An 18,722-nucleotide genomic window follows, 5' to 3' on the forward strand; every position below is an offset into this window, starting at 1 on the left:
GTATGTTTGGAAACTCTTTGAAAAACAGACTGTATTTATACAGATATTCCTTACTGCATGGCTTTTGAATTTTAGACAATTTTAAAAATACTTCCAAATGTTTATAAAAAGAATTTTATTTTTTATAAAGAGCGTATATACTTGGCTTCCTCAAATTTCTCCAGCTTGCAGTGGTTTTATCATCCCTTGCTAAAATAAACACTCACGCTGATATCTGCTATGACCTGGAGCCCACAGATTTGAATCCTGGCCTGCTATAATTTCAAGGCTGCTACATAGCATATTAGTAACTCCTGCTACTCCGAACCGTCAAAGATGGCAGAATAAAAAAGTTGTTTGAAATTAAATATTAATGCTTACACCGAAGTGGTCACTGGGTCCATTTCAGTAATGAGCACTACACAGGCTCAGGGGTGCCTTGAAACGGCTTATTGTAAAGTCTGCCATTCCCACTGATTCATTTAGTGCTACACAAACGTCCACAAATGTCCAGAAAATCTGCACCAGTTCCAGATCTCCTTGGGGGGGTCAGTTGTTTAGGGGCTCAAAACAAATGGCTCATGCAGCAGCAGGGCAGCCAGGAGAAAGTCGTAGTGGAAAAATAAATCCACTTCTAAAAATGAAACACTGAACTAGTCGGTTGCTTCATAAAACTTTATTGTTAACGTGGATGCCTTCCTTTGCTTGGGGGGTCTCGTCTGCCCAGAGGTGCAGAGCACACTATACAGCAATAAAAGTACCCCTTTTATTGGGTTTAGTGTCTACTGAAACATTTTATTCCTTCAGCTTTTAAGTCTAGCAACCCCCCACTGCTTTACAAAACACATTAAGAGTCTGAATTTCCCCTTGTCAAGCATTTCACAAAGTCAAATGTTTTGACGCTTGGAGAAAACATGTTTCTCATAAATTGAATTCAGAGTTGATGTTCTCTCGACTTGCAGACGTTAAATCAATAGAAATCTGGCGCTTGTCTATTTTTGGATAGAAGAAACCAGACCACTCGCAAAAGTACTGGAGAATATTACAAATGAAAAGCTAATCCAATCAAAGGGTTTAAAATTGCAGATCAAAGCATTGCAGTTATCTTTATATATATGCGTTTTTAGTAAAGTTGCTCTAAATAATGCCTTATTAGATCTAATTTATTTTTACTGACTATATACACGTTACACCCTGTAAACGCAACCTGTGTAATGTACATAACTACACATGTTGAGATAGCACCTGTGTATGGTTATGGACTGAGGGGCATATTATCAACAACTAGCGATATTTATCGCTAAAGAAGCTTAGCGACATTTTTTGTATCGCCAAGCATCGCCGGATTTTATCGCAGAGATAACGTGCTATTAGCAACATTTATCTCCAATGCGATAAAATAACCGGCGATAGCGGCAAAATGCGTGAATATCGCTGGAAAACCAGCGATATTCACGCATCATCGCCAATAGGGTCTTAGCCAGAATATCCACCTCCTATTGGATATAATGGCTAAGAATTGGTCTGAGCAGGCATTAGTTTTCAGCGATATTCGCGCTTAGCGTGAATTTTTTTATCGCTACGCCTGCCTTGCTATAGGCGATAGCGACGTTAGCGACTGCTTTCAGTCGCTAACTGGTTTGGTACGCCCACTTTGCATGTCATTAGCGATAAGTATAGCTGACATGCAAAGCGGGCCCCAAATCGCTCGCTATCACCTAAAAGCTGTCGCTAACTAATGTTAGCGACAGCTTGCTAATAGGGCGATGAAATTATCGCCGCTTTGCGTCCGAAAACTGCCGCAAAAGCGGCAATAATTTCATTTCGCCTGCCTTGATATTATGCCCCTGAGTTTCCATTGAAAAGCCTTTTTATGTTTTCCTATTAACTTTGACACCATTCGACAAATGTGCACAATACGTTCCGAAAAAAGAGGGCATGCGATTAAAGTGGAGTTTTGTATGTTTTGTGCAGATCCTCGTGCAAGAGGCAAATGGGTGTCCATAAGGGGGCATACCAAGCACCTGATAGCCCCCTAGCTCAGGTGTGGGGACCATCAAAAGGGCACTGCTTGGTTGTAAAAAATTATAATATAGGATTCATGGACCCCAAGGCTGAGTTCAAGGACCCCAAAGCAGCATCCTGGTAGGTGGTCTCAGACCATTGCTGGACATATCATGCAGTTTTGCACTTTGTTGATAGACTCACAAATCCTGAGGAGAACTAAAAAAGGGTCCACAAATGTGCAAGAGTCGGTGAACCCAAGAACATGGCCCATATACTCTTAAAAATGAAAAAAAATAAGCAAGGCCTTTAGCAATGCACAGTGTTTAGGGTTTTACCTGAGGCCAAGCCTGAGACGAACCCCTACTATGCACGGCCGAAGGCTAGGGTATACTTTTGTAGAAGTTGGATAAAGTATGCGACTAAAAACAAAACATCTACTGACCATAAATACATAACAATACCACATCACTTCCCCCTCAAACAAAAACAAGATGCAATAAAACAAAAAAATAAAAGGGTATAACCTATAATATCAATACATTATGAAGTCTTTGAATCTATGTGGGCTTTGACCTCACACGACCTGGTGCCAGATACAGTGGCTGCAGCATCTGAAAACGTGTAAGTATTTACATTTACCTCAGTGCATACATGCCAATTTGTTTCATTCATTTCAGTATCTATGGGAGGTTGAACCCATTAAGTTCGATTCAAGCAAAACCTTGTTCTTGTCCTTTCCGTAATTATCTGAGCTTGTTGGTAAAATAATCTGACACCATTCTGTACATTCCACCAACCTTTGTTCTCTGGTAAAACAGATCCTTTACCAACCTTGATCACTTCATTTGGAGAAGAAAAAAGATCCCCCCTTTCTCGCCATGACTGATTCCTTGATCAAAACAAAATCTCCAACTCTGGGAACACTACCATTACTGAAGGGATTGTATTTACTCTGTAACATTTTAGCTTGTTTCATTTCAACTCTGGGTAAAACCTTCTCTTTAATAGTTAACTTAACATCTGGTTCTTTAACCGCTAGCTAATGTTTTAGCTAATTAGGAAACAAAGCAGAATGGTATTTTTTTCCTCTTAACATAAGAAATAGTGTAACCCCTGTGGTGCACCGTGGAGAAGTGTTGTACTCCCAGATTTTTTCTTCAAGGAAAGATTTGACATCTAAAACAGCCAAAATGGCCACTTTCATGACCTTGTCCTCTCTCTCTCTTTCTCTCTCGACAAGACCATTGGAGGATGGAGAATATTGAGCAACTCGCAAGTGTTTTATGTCTCATTCGGCCAGAAACTGATGCATATGATCAGAAACAAAGTGTGATCCACTATCAGTAACTAAAGGCCCAGGAGAACCTTCTCAAGAAAATACCTGTTCTAAGAACTTGATCACTGAGTCAGATGAGGAAGAGTTTGTAAATGAAAAGTACAACCACTTAGAAAAATAATCCACTAATTCATACGTATAGAGATACAATGATGTCTATATTTTAGCTGTCCAACCGGACATCCTCTTTTAATGAGAAGGTAAAGGAAAACATACAAGTGGGGACATATATATCATAAAAAACGGAAAAGGCTCAAGCCATACAAGATGTGGCCAGAGAAAATTATATGTATTAGGTCAACAGAGAATACATTAGAGCACTCTAGCACATATTAATACGATATATACATTTGTTTCAGAGTGCAAAAGTCAACAACGTTTCGATCCCTTTTAACTTAATGCTGGGATCATCTTCAGGACAAGACATGTTGATGCCTGAGGCAACTGCCTATTGAATAAAATTCTGGGACTCAAAACCCGTAGTCCGAGCGGAACGCTAGATCCAGGTGGGTCTAGAAATTATCAGACTTTGGGATGAGGAAGCATTGTGAAGGCGGGAAATTCCTCTTTAGAACTGGAAAGGTAGGAGTCGGTTTGATACCATCCCAGGAATGAATTGCAGAGGCGATAATCCGTAATACATATCAATGAAAACTGCCTTGTCAGTCGATGGTTGGGGGGCTGCGGGAGAATTTTCGTAACATAAGCGGGGGCAGCTGATCTCTGAAGGATTGAGAAATTTTGCACGATAAGTGGTATAATGGGACAGACCCGGGAAGGACTTGCGGAGAAGGGGTAGTCCATGGTCTGTGTCAATGAGTCAGACCAGCCGGTCGTAAGAGGTGGTACATAATGAGTAAACGTGCTGACTCCAGCGTCAACACGCTGCATATGGCTTCCTTCTTTATGAGCGAACTCAACCGTTTTCAAAGCATGTTTACCCACAGCCAAAATACAGACATCATTGTATCGCTATACTTATGAATTCTCACAAATGATTTTATGTTAGGGACCACTGTTCCTTAAAACTCTTCCAGCTGAGAAAATAATATCACCATCCTAAAGAGCATAAATGCCATCAACACTGGCTACACATTCAAGGTTATTTTTATCACATTCGTTATCAAAATCAGGCAAAATGATGTGAGAGACACAATGAGCCCATCTCGCACATGACTAATAGTAAATGTATATTCATGTAGCTTGGTTACAAGTCTGGTTAATCTAGCTGATATGTTGTTGATCCAGGCTGGCCGGTTGCTACTTGTCGTGGGTCAAGCTGTGGCAAGAATAAAGCTTTGTTTTAACTACTAAATGCTCTGACTTGAATTATTACATTTTGGCGATCGAGGATCTTTTTCACCCGCAGACAGACCCACCTTGGATTTCGACCTCATTTCATGATTTCCTTGCTTGTAGCAGCTGCTACCATTGCTTTGGACGCAGGGTTTCACCCCGTGGACCGCACTTCACCATTTCTTCCGGAGGATCGCCCCATCATAATTTGCGGTTGAAGAAATTTCCTGCCAACGTCAGCGGCACTAAGAGCCAATCCCATCCTCATAGCCAAAGTGTAATCTTTCAAGGTGGAGCATATAGTGGGTTAAACAATGCCCATGACAAGGAGCAACTGGCCAACCCAGATTCAGAATCAAACTGACTCCGGACCGGGATCCCGCTAACCGGCTACTACTGTCACGGGCGCAACAACGCATACAAATTCAAGTCATAACAAAACAGAACATAAACATGTTATGGTGGTGTTTCTTGAGGAGAGGCCCACGAGGAAGAGAGCGGACATGCCTCAAGACACACCACAGAAGTACCACAGAAGTACATAACAACACCACAGTTAACGACTCGCAAAATAGGGTTTTTACGTAGTAAAATGCATATTACCGGTTGCAAACGGCCCGATGGTCCGGGGTTGTTTGCGACCGGTAAAATGCATTGTACATCTAGCCCTGAGTCTCCAAGTCTTGAAAGTGAAGGCAGCAAATTTTTGGGGGATATTGTAGCCTGTCACTCAGATCATGCCCTGCCTAGGTATCACTAACTTTTGAACCTTAATTTCTCAAAAAATGGCTGAACAGATTTGCACTAAATCACAAAAAGAATGCTTTCTGAGTAAAGATCGAAGGGTATATTTATGAGTAATATGGCGCAGAGCAGCACAGCAAGTCACCTTGCTGTGCTGCTCTGCATCACAGGAAAAGGGCAGGAATGCGCCGTATTGATCCAACATGACAAGTTCCTGACTTTTTTCCATTGCGCTGGTAATGTTTTGGCAGCCTAGCACGAACGCAGTCACCCTTGGCCCATGGTGCAAGGGTGCCTGTGTTGTAAGCAGGTATGTTTTTCCTGCAAAAAAAATATTTTTTAGAGACTTCTTTTTTCATTGTCGAACTAGGAAGACTCATTTGCCTTTACTGTAGTTTGAAAGTAATGACCTGCTGTTTACAGCAGATGCCAGAGGTGAGCGTTTAACTCATTGGACCACCCTAACTCCCCTTCCTCTCTACTTCAGGGCCCGACGAGTCTCTCCTGCTGCACGGCGTGATTTATAGTGAGCAGGGAAACGTGATGTGTGAATCAGGGTGAAATCTGGGACAGCCTGTCTGCCGGCTCTGTTGTGGGTGGCTCAGATGTCTTGAAGGTCAACTCCGGGAGGCAGTGCACGTCCTTAATTTCCCTCCGGATAACCAGCTTGAAAGATGAAGCACAACAAGCCCTGACTCCTGCTATAAATAGCTCGCAGGAGCACGAGCAATCAGGGAGCTGCCAGAGGGAGGCTCGTGCAGTCCACGGCAACAGGTGGCTACAGCTGGTGACGTGTGACTGACACGCGCAACACATTCATTCCTGCTGTCGTGTTTATTCTGCTGAAAGGTGACTATAACCTGAGTGAAACACAAGAGACCTCGTAAATAAAAACAATATTGCTAACACTCGGGAAATAGAACAATACACATAATGATGAAATGTGTCTTGTTAAGAAGGTTTGCTGTTGTAGCTACTTCTTTTCCTATGCTGCCACGTAAATTCAGCAAAAAATAATGCAAAGTGCACGCACAATTCTGGAGCAGACAGCAACGTAGGTACAAAGTACCAGTGAAAGCAGTAGTGAATAAAGCACAAGGGCATTAGCCTCGTACACTTATCAATGAATCCATCTAAATGTGACACTGCTCCACATACACTACTAAAAATGTGTAGCACTGTGGCAACATGTTAAGTTATGTCAACTAAAGAATTGCAGAACGGAAAAGCCACAATGGACAAAACACAAAAAAACACTATCATGTCAAAAAGTATACTGGGCTGGGTATTCCAGGCACAAATAAACAGCCGAGAAAATAACAAGAACAAGCACCGCACCAGCATGTATAAACCAGCCGCGGCCGGCAGTGGGAGTAAATGCAGGGCGGTGATGTGGGAATGGGGATGGCAGGGTGGGGGTAGTAATGTATGGATTACAGAGTTTTGCAGGTTAGTAAACATTTAAATAAATAAAACGAATTTCGTTGCGCGCACTGCATCGCATTTTGGGATGCAGTGTACTCACCAAAATTCGTTTTATTTATTTAAATGTTTACTTACCTGTAAAACTCCGTAATCCATACATTACTACCGCCCACCTTGCCCCTGCCCCTCCCCCTCCCCCGTCACTGCCCTACATTTACTCCCACTGCCGGCCGTGGCTGGTATAAACCACACCTGGAGCATGGCGGCGGAGACAAAAAAATCAGGCACCAAATGCAACACACCATTTCATACATTATTAGAAACAAAGGGGCTTATTTACAAGCCCCTTGTGCCGCCGGTCCGTCACTTTTCCCCATATTAAATGTGAATCACCGGTGGCACAAGGGGCTTGTAAATAAGACCCAAAGGGTCATATTTAATCATTAAAATGTCACGCAACACGGAGCGGCAACCAAAGGTGCTGTGCTGCATGAAAGGAAGAGAGCAGGAGAACAACGTATCTAGTTGCACACATGCAATGTTAGAAACCTTTAGAGGAAAGAAAGCGTTTCTCCAACTTGCCTAAAGTAGGCATACAATTTTGGCGTTCAAATCCCCATGCACCACCCATGGAATGCCCCCTTGACACAAAGCATCGCAAAGAAGTGCATGTTTTACACTGGAAAGTAACTAAGAAATCAACACATTACACCGATTCTGGTCGCTTCTTGTGACTTAGCAGTGTTGATAAATCTGCCTCCTCAACTTACAATTACATTCTTTAAACTGAATCCTTCAGGGGGCTTTTTGGAGACTGCCATAGTAGAGGTGTCAGCTGGCACTGGCCTGCCCCTTTCAGCCCAGCACAGTTCAAGGCTGGGTTCTGATGCAGTTTCATGTGAGATGGAGCAGCAGGGATTAAAGGGTGATAAGCAGATGAAACTTGGAGAAGTCCCTGCTGGAACCACTGTGCAGGGCAGTGCAAGAAGCCAAGAGCACTGTGTTCTTCTGTTTAACTGATGAAGAGCTGGAAAACCAGTGCTGGTTAGTGAGGGTAAAACTGCATCCATCTGAAGAGCCAAAATATCTGTCCCAGTCCAACGATTAGAAGTCAGTCGATAGTGTGGAAGAGCATGCAGGTCAATGCCCTCCATCTCTTCTCATTCATTTGAATTTTGTGATTGGAATGCCCATGTAAAACTCTGCTCATTTACAACAAAGTCACATTATCAGATCATCTACTGCTTGCCGAGGACTGAAGACCACACCTATAAAGTTGAAAGTTGCCAATTCGGGGCACCTGCATACAGCTACATATAAAGGTGCACACTGGCGTCTCCAACTGCTCAAGGAGAAACAATGTGTTGTATCTTCCCCTTTAAGTGTGATGCACCTGTAGGAATGTTAGGTGCATCACCAAGAACACTAGGGACACTTAAGAGCGGACACCGGTGCTTGGTGTGCTGTGGTGCGGTGGCTTTCCGAAGGATGTTAATAAACACAAACACCCATGCAATACTACCATGGTGTCAGCTCGCTTTATTACTGGCGACGAGGGTGAAATGTGTCGGCTCGCGGTATTACAATGTTTAAAAGGAATGACAAGGTCAGAATGTATGGAAAAACAAAGTAGACCCTCAGGGCCTTATTCAAAGGCAAACTTACACTTTTGTGTAGATTTACTATTGTTTGCAATTCACAAAGGAATTTTATGTGTAGTATCTTTACGCATGCCTATATTTTTATGTGTGGAGTCTCTGTCATGAGTGTGGAGACTCTGCAGTTTGCAGAGATACTGCTTGTAAAATTGCAAAAAAACCCTGTAAGTTTACCTTTGTGAATCAGGCCATCAGAGAGGTATACTAACTGTCAGCAGGTACAAAACAGAGCAGGACACCACAACCCCATCTGCAGTACCTAAGAACCACCTGCCTTAAAGCACCGAGAGCACGGATGAGGCCTTCAGAGGCAGCAGGAAGAACACCCATGACCTCTACCACAATATCCAGCTCCACCGATGGTACTGCCATTGACACCGCCACTCAAGACTAGTAGCCCACATCACCAGTGCAGGGGTTACCAAAGAGGCATCAAGAAACTAGAATGCATGATAGATACAATGCTCATGATAGAAGCCAGGTCTTATATCACTCTCCGGTACATATATATATATATATATATATATTACCTACTGGCGGTCGCCAGTAGGTATATATAGTTAGGATTTTTTCTCTATGGGTTTTTTGAAAATTCTATGTCTAATAACTTTGGCGTTTGTGGACGGAATTGGCTGAAATTTTCAGGAAAATGGCACATTTTGTTTCTGAGCAGCCCTTGAAAATTTGGGGGGGGTTCGTCAAGGGGGGGCCGAGAAAAAAGGGGGGTCCCAAAACGTGTTTTTAACATTGAGTTTTCCATAGGGCGGTTGGCCTCACTTTTAGCCCGAACGGCTGAATGGATTTGCACGAAACTTGGCAAAATTGTAGGGACTGGTAGCCCGATGTGCCTTTTGTAGGTCTCAATATATGTGCTCCAGTGGATTTTGAGAAATTAACGTTTAAAAAAAGATATATATCTGTAACAGCGGACCAGGCAGCGCTCCGGTTCGCGTACTTTACGCGCAACGGAGCTTTGTGAAGCGAAGCTGATTGGTTCTCCGGCGTCTGTCAACATTCCAAAAAGTCCGTAGCGGCCGCCATCTTGTCTCTCGGTAGGATCGAGAGACAAGAGGAGGTCAAAACAAAGGGGGAAATAACTATAAGGGGGCATAGTAGATCCTCGCTGACCCCCTAGGTTTGATGTGGAGGTTTTAAAAGGGCCCCGCGGGGCAAAAAAAAAAAATAATAATAATAATCGAACGGCTGAATGGATTTGCACGAAACTTGGCAAAATATTAGGGACTGGTAGCCCGATGTGCCTTTGCTAGGTCTCAATATATGTGCTCCAGTGGATTTTGAGAAATTAACGTTCAAAAAAAGATATATATCTGTAACAGCGCTCCGCTTCGCGTAACGGAGGTTTGCGAAGCTGATTGGTCATTCTGTCACTGGGCTATAGTTGGGCTACATCTGGCTGATATTTGGGCTACATTTGTTTTTTTGTGTGTCTGGCGGCCATCTTTGGGCTACATTGGGCTACATTGGGCTTCATTGGGCTACATTGGGCTACATTTGGGCTCCAACATATATATAGGCCAATGTAGCCCAATATATATTTTTCAAAGTTAATTTTCGTAAAAACCACTGGAGCATATATCTTGAGACATAGCAAAGGCACATCGGGCTACCAGTCCCTACAATTTTGCCAAGTTTCGTGGAAATCCATTCAGCCGTTCGAGCTAAAAGTGAGTCCAACCGCCCTATGGAAATGAAGGAAATGAATGGGTAATTTGTAATTAGCAAATAGCTAATCGCAAACTAGGAATGGTAAAGAATCGCTATTTATTCCTTAAAGTTCGCTATTTAGGAAATGCAAAAAACTTTGATGATACATATGGCGGTTCATCTCTAACAAGATAAGAAGCATAGGGATACATTTATGATGACTGGCGCATCACCAGGGATGTGTTAGTCATTCTGTGCCGCTGTTCCGTCACCTATGGTGTGCTGCATTTACAATGCGGCGCATCATGGGGCAAAAACAGCACAGATGCGTGATGTATCTGTGCCGTAAAGGTGGCGCATTGCTGGAGTTGTATCGCAAGTGTGATGAAGCTCCAGCAAGGGTCGGGGGTGCCCCTGTCGCAGGGTTTCTGTTCTCACACAGAACTGTGGACAGAGGATTGGAACCTCGGCGAATTAGGGTGTCCCAAAACTCACGTTAGTAATCAAAAACTCCTTAGCAAGCTAGGTACAGTGTCACATTGGATATAACAAACTCTCAATGTTTAGACAATCCAGAATATGAACTTATAGTACCTCAGGATACGTGGAACTCATGAACAGTCGGTCGTTACATATTTCTTAGAAACCAGAACATGGAGTTAAGAAGAACACATGTGTATTTGAAATGTTTATTTACTAATGCCGTCTTCTCAGGCGTAGTATCTTAGATAATAGAAGTACACATATTATCAGTAGCAAAATTACCAGCATAGTTACTAGTACATAAAAAGCGAATGGTGACAGTATGTTAACATGCTGTAAATGAATAAGAGTTAGCAACACTTATAAGCAGCCGCGGGCCGTGGAGGGAGTTACGGTGGGGCAGGGAGGCGGGGAGGGGGAGGGGCAAGGTAGAGAGGGCTCCACCCTGCTTCTCCCCCTCCCCGCCTCCCTGCCTCACCGTAACTCCCTCCACGGCCCGCGGCTGCTTATATCTCACCCTCCCTAATACACATATTATATTATTTGCTAAGAAGGTCTCTTTGTGTTGGTTTAGGGCGTGCCCATACTTTAGTGTCTTAGATTTGAAGGAATCACATCAGCATACACCAGCTCTCTCTTCATGTGAACCGCATCAACTGTTGTGTATGTGTGTTCGGCAAAGCAATATAAAACTCGCCTCATGCCCAGAATTGGCAGAAGTTGCACTTATGTTATGAGTATGAAGTCGTGGAGATCAGACCTCATAACAATTCTGTATCGTGTTGTTCTTGAAACTTTAGCACTCGCTGTACAGATATAGTTTAACAAGCAAAGCAGATAGTAGAGCAATAACATATTATTCTCATGTAAACCACGATGAACTACTAGGTGGAAAGCTAAAGCAACAACTAAGTGTCGTGTGCAGAAGTTGCAAAAAAGGAAAAATGGCGTTTAAACCGGTAATGAGCCCATGCTAACTTAACACGGTGTAAAGATATCCAGGACCTAGATGACACCTCCCCATGATCCGGAAACGAACTGAATAAGATAATAGAAGTGCCATCTCATGAGAGCAGATTGCAAGTTTATATGTGGACGGTCCGCAAGGTAAAGCATTAAAAACTAGGAAAATTTAATGCTAAAGAAAAATAAAACAGCCAAGTACTTTATCGAGTCTTAAGCCAATAGGCAAGGTAAATAATAAAAACTTGACAAATAAGTCAATGAATTGTCAATGAAATGCTAGTACTCAGCATATCAAACATGAAAAAGGTCTATGACATAACTGTGTATGCAAAATAAGCTGCAACAGCCTCCAATAGGAAGTCACCGTCTTCATCCGAAAACAGTTCAGCCATCCAATTTAAAAGCGGAAAAGAACATACGTGCTCTCCCAGCACCGGATCCTCTATCACCATCAGAGGACAGCTCGGTGGGTTTTCAAGAAAGCTCTGTTCCAAGAAAGACTGTGCTGCCGCCAGTAAATTCCAGGGACCAAGTAGTCCATGCATCAATGCCACAGCCATAATCCTTTCGCCAGGACAAACCAACTCGTGAGTAATGATAGGAGTCATCAGCTGATTAAAGTCGACGTCAGGAGAAACCGGTCCGCAGAGACACAAATCAATGGCCCAATCGAAATCACAGGTCAGGCAGTGAAATACAGGCTGGACACAGGTGAAGTAGGAGAATCGAAAAGATAATCCATATGCCGTGCTTAATATCGCCAACGGCATTGTGCCATAATATTCTAGCATGCGATTGCGGAACAGTGTCAGCAGCTGCAGGGTGGGAGGTTGCATAGGAGGGACATCCATATTTAAAAATGTAAAAAAGCACAAGAGCGTCCGCTGGTAATGCAAGTAAAAATGCCAATCCACGAACCGGAGTGGAGAAAATGGAATGAAAGGAAGCAGGGATGACTCCAAAGATTTTCTCAAATGAAGTCACGAGACCACTGGTAACAACTTTAAAAAAGTGCGCCAGGGTCTTTGTGGAGGATGCGTTAAAGATAGTCGGAACCATCTTGCTGAAATTGAAAGGCAAATCTGAATTAAAAGTATTCCTTTTATCGTAACAGTAAGTGAACGGGTTATTTGCTGCAGAAATGTTCTATTTCCTCCCACACATGAACATAGGGAGTTTTCAATCTGGCCACAAATACCAACCTTGGGACAGATTTCAACGGCATGGCAAGAATAAGAGCTCTTTTGTCTCAGAGAGAGGTGGCCTTGAGTTCGGCCCGTGAAACTTTCGTGCTTCACATAGCGAACACCCATACAGAGGTGCAGACCCTTTTCAATTAACTCAGAACAATCTTCATTATTGAGCATCAAATAACTACCATTTTCCAACAACTTGAACGTGGGGATGATAGCAGGAACTGGCGTGCCTTGCAACACGCAAGCCATATTTGGTCGGTGTTTGTTGCATGAACCGTGTAACTGTATGTGCCTACACATTAGTGAATGATCTGGCGTCTCAGTGCATTCCTCTCCATTCAGATAAACTTCTTGATCATCTTTGAAACATCTGTATGTGTATGGAAGCGACCAGACCTCATGAAGAAAAGCACTACCTAGAGGTTCATAACGACCTATTGGTATATATTTCATACAATTTGAAAACTTATATAAAGCAAAAGGCAGCGTTATTAAACCGTGGATAAGGCACGTTGCCAAAAAACCCGCAATCCTCTGCTGATGATGTCACTGAGCATGTCATGAATGATGTAATATGTGACATCATCAGCAGTGGATTACGGGTAATAGTATCTCTAGTTTACTCCCCTATAGCTGTCTTTCTTTTAACATAAGTGTCTGTTTCCTTCCCTTATACTTACTGTTTTTGGTTCGCTTCTAGTTCGCGTACCGGCGAGCGAACTGGGAAGCGAACTAAGAGAAATAGAGGTTGGCACAGTTCCAAATATTGTACCAATTTTTTAATAACGGGGAGGTAGTTCTGAAAAGAACTTTTTTTTTAATTGTTTTTGTTGTTTTATATTTTTTTTATTATTTTTCGGAACATTTTTTTACTTTTTTTGAATTTTTCTGAAGTTTTATATTTTTTTGGGTTTTTCTTGGAGGGGGCAATGAAAACGATTCATTGTAAAGGGCTCAACAGGAGCAACAAAACAAAAAAAGAAGTATTTATTATTTTGGGCGTTTCGTACAAACTTGCATATGATAGTCAATAGCTCTGTTGATCAGAGTGATGCTTTTTTCTCCGTAGGAAATGAATCCATCGCAAAATACGCAGGTGTGTTTTACTTCACCAAATTTCATTTGTATATTTGGCACCATCTCCCTGCCCTCTGGTCCCGTTACTTCCGGTACAACAGATCTTCTGGCCATAATAGGGAGATTATCTAGGTCGTTCCGAAACTGTGCAGCACTGTAGTTGTTAGGATGCCACCTAGTCATATGGCGATGCATTGTGTAGTTTCCGAAACTGTATTTTTTCTCGGTTCCTCTGGACAGTCTATCTTGACATATAAGGCAAGTTACGTATATTGCATTTACTTTTTTCTGACCTTTGGGAATTTAAAAAAATTGCCAAATGAAGTTTTCTTTCCGGTGAGACGTCCTGGGCTGCTCAGGCAAAAACTGCCTCTCTTCGTGCTCGTCGTCCTGTTCCTCTTCTTCTTCTTCTTGTTGAATTATAACTTGAGCAGGTGGTCCACTCTTCCTTGGATGTGGTGGAGGTGGTGGGGAAGCACCAGCTGAAGCTACTAAAGAAGCCATTGCTCAGTGATCACAAAGGGTCTTTCTCTCACAATGATGAAAGTCAGAGTGAGGAAAGAAGGAGGGATTTTCATCATTTGGGAAAAACAAAAGTTCTCAACCAATCAAAAGTGTTCATTTTAGATTATATGACCTAGTCTTACATCATTAGGAAACCAAAAGTGAAATGAACCAATGAAAAGTGTTATTACCAAGTCACATGACTTGCTGTGTTTACGTTAAGCGCTTTGCAGGGCCTCCCGGTTTGCTTCCAGAAACCTGCGCTTTGCGACTCGCTTCGCGTACCAGTTCGCTAACGTAGCACGTCATATGACGTATCACGCGACAACGTGAAACGTCATGCGGACGGGAGGCGTCACGATGTTGTTTTCTAACGCGGCACTTGCGGTAAAGAAACGTTTACCGGCTCGCGGTCTATTTCGCGGCATCAAGGTCAGCTAACGGGAAGCTTCCCGATTCGCGAAGCGGGAACGAAGAAAAAAAAATATTTAAAAAAAAAATTATTCATAAACATATAAAATATATTTTGGGATTTAAAGAAGAATACATTTTACAGCTACAGATATTAGCTGTTAAAAAACCAATGAAATTCACAGAAAAAACCATAGGTTATAGACCATATATAGTTAGGAATTAGCATTTACAAAACCTTGAAAATTCACTGAAAAAACCACAGGTTATAGACCATATATAGTTAGGAATTAGCATTTAGAAAACCTTATTTTACTCACACAAAACCATTGAAATTCCATATATAGTTAGTTGCACTAACTATATATCGTGCACCCGCAATCCACTGCTGATGATGTCACATATTACATCATTCATGACATGGTCAGTGACATCACTGATGACATCACTGATGACATCTCAAATGACATCACTGATGACATCACTGATGACATCTCATTTGACATCAATGACCACATCACTGATGATATCATTCATGTGACAATACAATGCATCTCCTCACATTTTAATATAACCTCTGTTTCACCCAGTGTTAAAAAGAGAGTATAATTTTTGAAACCATTGACACACCAATACTAGTTACTACATACGCACTCACTGATTGCTACGTCTACACACACCTTCACTCATTCACCCATACAATCATTCATACATACAATCACTCATCTTTACAACACTATCATATGCACTCATACACCTATACAGACACTCACAGTCTGCCACTCATCCATGGAGTTACTCACACACCTAGTCAGTCCTGTAAAGAATCAATGACACTTCCATTTTCTTGTCTATACAGTTAAACATAGAGCACCTTACATTTTCAAACATATACTAACACATACTTACCTTCTTATACAATCATTGATACAAGTACAGATTGATCTGCACAGAGTCACACACCTCCCAGCTAGCCACACACACACTCAGTCTCCCATACAAATACTTGGGCAATCAATCAATAACCCATATAGTTACTCATATAGCTACTGATCAACACATGCAGCAGTTTACAGAACAACAGACATAATGATGCACAAATTAAGACAGTTTAGTCACTAACCCATGCAGTCAGTGAGACACATTTAATCACTCACTCATACAGTCAGTCATGCACCTACTAAATCCTTCGTCCAGACACTTACACATCCACTCATTCTTCAATATGTAAGACATATTTAAACTTTATAGAAACAAAAAATCACTGGATGTTGTTATCAGTGATGTCATCAGTGATGTCATTTGAGATGTCATCAGTGATGTCATCAGTGATGTCACTGACCATGTCATGAATGATGTAATATGTGACATCATCAGCAGTGGATTGCGGGTGCACGATATATAGTTAGTGCAACTAACTATATATGGAATTTCAATGGTTTTGTGTGAGTAACATAAGGTTTTCTAAATGCTAATTCCTAACTATATATGGTCTATAACCTGTGGTTTTTTCAGTGAATATATATATATATATATATATATATATATATATATATATATATATATATATATATATATATATATATATATATATATATATATTTACAATGATTTTACACATTGGTCTTGTTTTGAGGAACTTGAAGTTTGAGCCACACCAAATGGCTCCACAGAGGGTGCCATGGTTTGGTGGTCATGACAGATGAGTGACCAGGGGGCATTCTTTCCCCGCTATCCACTAGTGCACTTCTACATTTTGGGGGTTTTCAGTCACATGACTCTGCTCCAGGTAGATTGCCATGATCCTCAGGACCTCGTGGAGTGAGTGCCAAAAGTGCACTGGGACTTGGCTAAAAACCAGAGGTTCAGGGATTTACTGAAAGAAGACAGACTGAATGAACTGATAATAATACCATGCCTTTCACATCACTCACACAGACTGTAGGCTTCAACTAGGACCCCAACTCAAACCAGTCCAAGGGATTGATATGGTAAGCCATCAGACTTTCTTATTTACACCGTTATCTCACTGCACTGCACTCATAAATGTCTTCTGGGAATTTGAGGAAAGAGGCAGTTCATCTTAGGACAATCTGCAAGTAAAGGATGAAGTTACAGACCACTATAGGCACCAGCTGGCACTAATGACTGCCTGTGAGTAGCGAGCCTGTCTGCTGAATCAATCTTACTAATCAATACAGGATACAACCTGGCATAAATGCCATTTAGGCAGAGTCCATGCCCTTGTACTGGATTGTTGATGGACCCTTTACAACATAGGGGGATATTTACAATAAAATGTTGGATTGTGGTGTTACTCCAAAATTGGTAACGCCACGCTCTGACATTTTTAAAACTCGGGGATGTGCCGTATTTACAAAAATATGGCACGCCCCTATGTTTCTCCTAGCGTTGGCACTAAAAAAGGTGCCTAGTGCCAGCACAGGCATCCTTGCGTTGTGTTGCAAGGGTGCCTGCGCTGCAGGGGCGATTGTTTATGTGCAGGAAGGGATACCTTCCTGCACATAAACAATCTGTAAAGGTAAATTACTGTTTCTATATGTGCTGCAGAATGCAACACACATAGAAAGAGCAAAATATGAGGAGAAATTAAGAATTTCTCCTTTTATCGCCATTCGAAGACCAGGTCTTTGGTGCTGCCCCATCCTTGTAAATATGGGGCAGCATCAAAAAGCAATGGGTGTTGCAGTGGAAAGCCCACTGAAACAGCCATTACCCGCCCCCTTGCCGCAGCAGACTGCTGCAGTAGGGCCATTTACAAGGTGGTGTTAGGCCAAGTTAAGTGGTTTATCGTCACCTTGTAAATATGGTGTAGAGAGCAACGAAATTGGAGCGTCAGAAACAGTGATGTTCCGGTGGCATTCGGGCTTGTAAATATGCCCCATAAAGTTCACACTGTAAACATCCTATCCCCAGCATTTGATAAATTCCTATATCCAGCATCTGTTGGGAACATATTCCAACGTGCCTCTTGCAAGATCCTGCCTTTAATGGGAAGCAGCATTTACATCGCATGCAGTAAAATGCATGCGATTACAACGCAGTTGTTACAACGACAGCATTGTTACAATGCTAACCATGACAATGCAAGTTGTTTCTACGAATTGCTGTCGGGGGCGCTCTAAACTAAGGAATAGTATAATTTACTATTCCAACACCTTTCCTACTGTTGCGCACGCTGGAGTTGGAATAGTAAATTATACTATTCCTAAGTCCAGCCCGCCCCCTACAGCAAGTCGTAGAAACGACTTGCGATGTAATGGTATGCGTCATAACAACCGCGTGGTAGTCGCATGCGTTGTAGCGCATGAGATGTAACATCGCATATTCACCTTTAATTGTTTGGACACTCATATGCCACAGAGGCATATCAGATATATTGATAGACACTGCTTAGTTGGAACAATGTAAGTGCTCCAATGTCAACATTACTGAATAGCATTATAATGGACATTTATTAAATGTTCTTAAAAATAACTTTAATTATAGAGGCTCTGTGCTGCCTTAGAGATGTCAAACGATTCATTATTCTTGTTTATTAATATTATGATGATGATATTGCTGACGTTAATATTATTATTAGTTCGTTAGGCCTGTTAGGACATGCTCTTAGAGGTGCGGATATGCAGTGGTAATTTGAGCTGGTGGAGCCCACTGACACTCATTTTTGGGGACCGGGACTTATATTTCTTCTTGAGACTTTGACCTAGAGTAAGAGAGAGAAAGGCAGAGAAGGGAAAGCAGGAAGTGAAAGACTGGGAAACAGTGACAAAAGGAGAAAGCAAGGATGAAAAACAATTTGCAAGAGTGAACAAAAGGGCCAGGTAGTTTAGGGTGGTGAAAGCAAAAGGATTGGCAATCAGCAGCGCCGGCAGTGACTTCTGAGGAAAACTTTGAACTCCGGCATCTATCATTCTACAAATGAAGAACTGTGGATATGTGATCAAAGCGTGA

At 42.0% G+C, this 18,722-nt stretch overlaps 1 protein-coding gene across 1 annotated transcript in view; it reads right to left on the bottom strand.

The window, feature by feature from the left end:
- Positions 1–18,722, bottom strand: part of OXR1 (oxidation resistance 1) — a 1,544,927-nt gene that overhangs the window by 1,256,738 nt on the left and 269,467 nt on the right. The window lies entirely within an intron of this gene.

This window comes from Lissotriton helveticus, chromosome 4_1 (genome assembly GCF_964261635.1).
Source record: "Lissotriton helveticus chromosome 4_1, aLisHel1.1, whole genome shotgun sequence".
NCBI lineage: Eukaryota > Metazoa > Chordata > Amphibia > Caudata > Salamandridae > Lissotriton > Lissotriton helveticus.